Source organism: Tupaia chinensis, unplaced genomic scaffold, assembly GCF_000334495.1.
Source record: "Tupaia chinensis unplaced genomic scaffold, TupChi_1.0 Scaffold000539_1, whole genome shotgun sequence".
NCBI classification, from domain to species: Eukaryota; Metazoa; Chordata; class Mammalia; order Scandentia; family Tupaiidae; genus Tupaia; species Tupaia belangeri.
In genome coordinates this window covers 4296776-4302465 of record NW_006160052.1, presented here as the reverse complement: position 1 = coordinate 4302465, position 5690 = coordinate 4296776, and positions in this window count along the sequence as shown.

Below are 5690 nucleotides of genomic sequence, written 5' to 3'. Positions count from 1 at the left end.
CCCAGTTTCTTTGCAACATCACAATTGGATAGGCCAGGATGTTCTCCTTTGATTTTTTTGGGCGATATTCAGAACAGAACAAGAAAAAGGCTGAAGGAGGCCTCTTGGGTGCATTGGGATCCTTGAACTTCTTTTTTGTTTTCTCTTTAGGAGGGATATAGGGTTTCATTTCTCTTTCATAATGGGCCTTGTCCGCCTTTGCCATATCTTCAAACTTTCCTTTCTCTTTAGCAGACATGGTCTTCCACCTCTCTGAGCACTCCTTAGAAAACTCTGAGAAGTTGACTGAAGCATCTGGATGCTTCTTCTTGTGCTCCTCCCGGCAAGTCTGCACAAAGAATGCATAATTTTGCCTATTGGCTTTTTAGGATCTCCTTTGCCTATGTTTAGTTATCTTTCCTCCGCGAGGCACAGTCTCCCAGTGCCCATCCAGCTCTCACTTGCGCAGGCACTGTCTCTATGGAGCTCAATGTACTGCAATGGCTGTGAGAGCGAGCCAGATGCAGCCTCCTCCCATTTCTATTATTTTTAAAATTTTCATAATAGAAATCTTTTACTTATTTGATTAGATTTATTCCTAGATTATTTATTTATTTATTTTTGGGTGGTTATTGTAGATGGAATCACTTTATTCATTCTGCTTCACTTTGCTCACTATAAAGAGTTCAAAAATATTATAGCTTTTTGCATGTTAATTTTGTGTCCTGCAATTTTCTGTATTTGTTTATAACTTATAAGAATATTTGGTAGATTCTTTAGGGTTTTTTTTTGTTTAGAATCATGTCATCCATTAGTAGGGACAATTGAACTTCCTTTCCAATTTTTATTTCATTCTCTGGTCAGATTAGATTGGATAAAGCTTCTAATACTATGTTGTATAGGAGTGGAAAAAGTTAACATCCTTGTCTTGTTGAGTTTCCAGGGAAATAGCTTTCAGCTTTTCCCCAATTTAGTATGATGCTAGCTGTGGATTTGTTGTAAATGGCCTTGATTGTGTTAAGAAATGTACCTTATATCCTTTTTTTTGGTTGACAGTCTTAATCATGAAGGGATGTACTTTATCAAATTCTTTTTTCTGCATCAATAGATGTAATTGTATAAACTTCTCCTTTCCTTCTGTAATGTATTACACTGATTGTTTTGTGTATCTTGGGCCATTCTAGCATCCTTGGGATAAATCCTTCTTGATCATGGTGAATAGTCTTTTTAATGTGTTGTTGGATTTGGTTTGATGGTATTTTATAGAGGATTTTTGCCTCTATGTTCACAGGATCATTGGTTTATAGTTTTTCCTTGTGTTTTTATATGTTTTGGTATTAAGGTTATGGTGGCTTCATAGAATGAGTTTGGGAGGATAACTTCCATTTGGATTTTCTGAAACAGTTTGTGGAGATTTGGTATTAAGTATTTTTAAAAGGATTTAAAAGCAGTAAAGTCACCTGGACCTGATCTTTTCTTTGCTGGGAAACTATTTATTATTGATTCAATCTCATTACTCCCTATTGGACTATTCAGGCTTCTATATCTTCTTGCTTTAACCCAGGTATGCTACATGTGTCAAGAAATTTGTCTCTTCTATTGTGTTATCTGGGAAGTCATGACACATTTTTGCATAGAAAACCAGAAAAATATGTAATGACTTTCCTGAACACCTAAGAGTTTGTTAGCATAAAATCTCTTGTGGTAATCCCTAATGATCTTTGGTATTTCTGTGATATCTGGGTTCTTTTTTTTTTTTGTCCCCTTTTTATTTAAAATTTTATTTATCTGGGTTTCTGCTCTTTTAAAATTTTTATTTATTTATTTATTTTTAGATTTTTAACATAGGGTGTATGCACTCACTAGAGAGAGAGAGAGGGAAAGTGAGAAATCATCCCCTAGGGGGAATGGCCAAGTCAAAATCCCTTCTCCTTCATTCTCTTCTCAGGACTTTGAGGAGGCACACATGCATATGGTCTGGTGTGTTTTTTTTTTTTTTTTTAGTCATTGGATCTGAGACTTGAAATGTGGATTTGGTCATGTAGGATCCAGAGCCTTAATGACCATGCCATCTCCTGACTCTTTTTTCCTTAATCTTTCTGATGGATTGTCAGTTTTGTTTGTCTTCTCAAAGAACCTGCTTTTCATTTCATTTTAAAAATATTATTATTATTATTTTTGTACATTCAATCACTATACATCATTTTACTTGTAGAGAGAATTTACCCAACATGAAATACACCTCAGACTAGTCCAGTTGAGAATACTATATGAGTTATCTTCAACAGGTAAACTATTTCTGTGTCTCACAAATGTCTTATTTCTCTATTTTTCTCCCTAAGTTCCTTCCCTACTCCCTACACTCTTCCCTCTCCCAACCTCCTTCCATTACTGTCTCCAGTGTCCATAACTATTTTCAATGCCTTTATGCCCTGCAGTCTTGCAGTCTCTATCATAGAGTGCGGACAGTCAGTATATGTTAAGTGGAGACATACAATGTCTCTCATAGCCTGACTTGTTTCACTCAGCAATATATCTTCCCTACTGGCCCACTTCCTACCAAATGCCAGGGTCTTGTTTTTATGGCTGAATAGTAATCCATGGAGTTTGTATGCCACACTTTTTCAGTCCATTCATCTGTTTGTGGACATCAGTTGGTTCCATGTGTTAGTAATCGTGAAAAATGTTGAAATAAACATAGATGTGCAAGCACTTTTCTGACTGAGCATTCTCCTGTCCTTTGGGCAGATGCCCAGGAGTGAAATTGCTGAATCATATGGTAATTCTATTTTTAGGTCTTTTGAGGAACTTCCATATTGTTTTCCACAGTGGCTGGACCAATTTACATTCCCACCAACAGTATAGGAGAGTTCCCCTTTCACCACAACCCCACCAACACTTATCATTTTTTATATTTTTAATCTTTGCCATTCTGACAGGGATTAGGTGGTATTTTTTTTTTTTTTTTGCTATAGGGCACGTGCGCTTGCCAGAGAGACAGAGATACTGAAAGCGAGCAATCACCCCCTGGCGTGATAGCTACACCACAATCCCTTCTCCTCCATTCTCCTCTCAGGATGTTGGACATGGCACATTGGACACAGCATGCACACGTGCCTGGGGTGAGTTTTTTAAGCCACCGGATCTGGGATGCAAACCACAGTTGACTACATGGGAGTCCAGCGACATGGCCATTATGCTAACTGCTGGTCCCATCATTAGTTTTTTTTTTTTTTTTTTTAATATTGATATTTTGTTCTCTATTTCAGTTATTTCTTCTCGGATAAATATTATTATTATTTTTTATCTATTACTTTTAGGTATAGCTTGTTCATGCTTTTCTAGCTTTTTTTTTAATGCTTCTCATTATTTTCATTATTTTATTTATTTATTTTCTTTTTTTAAGTTTATCATAGAGAGACAGAGACACACACAGAGAGAGAGAAGGAAAGTGAGAAAGCAAGCTGCTAGATCCAGGACTCGAACTGTGGTCAGCCATGTGGGAGTCCATCTGCCCCAACCACTACACCACCTGCTGGCCCCAAGCTTCTTGATGTTTATTCTTGAGTTGTTTACTTGCAATCTTTACACACACACACACACACGTGTGTATATATATATTTTTTTTTTGGAGAGATTTTCACTGTAGGGCGCGTGCGCTCGCCAGACAGACAGAGACAGACATAGAGACAGAAAGCGAGAAATCACCCCCCAGGGGGGATGGTCATGCCGCAATCCCTTCTCCTCCATTCTCCTCTCAGGATCTTGGGCACGCACGCACACGCGCCCGGCGTGAGTTTTAAGCCACCGGGTCCGGGACACGAACCGTGGTCGACTACGTGGGAGCCCAGCGACATAGCCATTACGCTAACTGCTGGTTCCCACGTGTGTGTATTTTTTTTTTTATTACTTTTTTTTTTTGGAGAGATTTTCGCTATAGGGCGCGTGCGCTCGCCAGACAGACAGAGAGAGACATAGAGACAGAAAGCGAAAAATCACCCCCCAGGGGGGATGGTCACGCCACAATCCCTTCTCCTCCATTCTCCTCTCGGGATCTTGGGCACGCACGCACACGCGCCCGGCGTGAGTTTTAAGCCACCGGGTCCGGGACGCGAACCGCGGTCGACTACGTGGGAATCCAGCGACATAGCCATTACGCTAACTGCTGGTTCCCATGTGTGTGTATTTTTTATGAGTACTAATTACTATGAACTTTTCTTTTACTATTGCCTTTGCTATAGCCCAGAGGTTTTAGAGTGTAGTACTTTCATTATCGTTTGTTTCAAGATAGTTTTAGATTTCATTTTTATTTTGTTAGTAATTCGAAATAATTCGGGAACATGTTGTTATCAATAGTTCCCATGTATTTATGTATTTTTTGTTGTTGTTGATTTCAATTCCATTATGGTCAGAGAAGATGCTAGAAGATGCTTTTAAATTTGTAGAGGCTTGTTTTATGCCCTATTTTGTGGTCAATCTTAGAAAATCTTCATGTGTTGCTAGAAAAAAATGCATGTTGTGTTTGTTGGGTTAAATGTTCTATAAATTTCTGTCAGAGCTATCTGGTTTATTACATTGCTTAACTCTAGTGTATTCTTGGTTAATTTTGTTTAATTGATCAATCTTGTTGTGAGAGTGGGTTTTTGAAATCCCCAACTATCAATGTATTAGAATCTATGTGTCCTTTTAGGTCTAATAGTTTTGTCTTATGTATTTGAGTGCTCCAAGTTTGGGTGCATAAATATTTATAGTAAGTCTTCTTGGTTAGTGAATCCCTTTAATACAATATTATGAACTTCTTTGTCTCTTTTTATAGATTATTATCTTTAAAATCTAGTTTGTCTGATATAAGTATGGCCACACCTGCTTTTTTTGTTTTCCATTTACATGGAACAGCTTGTTTAACCTTTCACTCCTGTCTGTGTGTATCTTTACCAGCGAGGTATGTTTTGTTTTGTTTTTCTATTCAGCCAGTTCATATCTTCTGATTGCGAGATTTATTTAAATTCAATGATATTATTAACATTTACAAGTTTACAGCTGCCATATTCTTGGTTGGTTGTTGATTGTTGTGTGTTTTCTTATTTTCTTTTTTCTTTTATTTTGTTTATCTTTACTATTTTTTAGATTTCCATTGTGGAAGGGGTTGAATCATTTATCCTTCTTCTTTGTGTGGTTGTTCTGCTGGTAAGTTCTATAGCTTCATGTGTTTCCATTGTGTTGTTTATCATTGTTACATTTCCTAATGAAATACTCCCATAAGTATTTCATGAGGACCTGGTTTGGTATTGGTGAATTCCTTTAGTTTTTGTTTGCCTGAGAATGATTTTAGTTTTCCTTCAGTTTGAAGGGAAGTTTTGCTGGGTATAGTGTTCTTGGTTGAAACTATTTTTCTTTCAAAATTTTGAACATGTCATACCATACCCTCCTGCCCTATAAGGTTTCTGTTGAGAGGTCTGAGGTTAGTCTGATGGAATATTCTTAAAGGTAAAATGGTGCTTATCTCTAACTGTTTTTAGGATTATCTTTTTATCTTCCACCTTAGATATTTTTGCTGTAATGTGCTTTGGAGGAAATCTTATATTGAATTTATTTGGTATCTTTTGAATTTTTTGGACGTAGATTTATGTATCTCTGTGGATTTGGGAAGTATTCAGTTAATATTTTATGAAATAGATTTTTTAAATGCCTTTCTCATCTCTTTGCCTTCT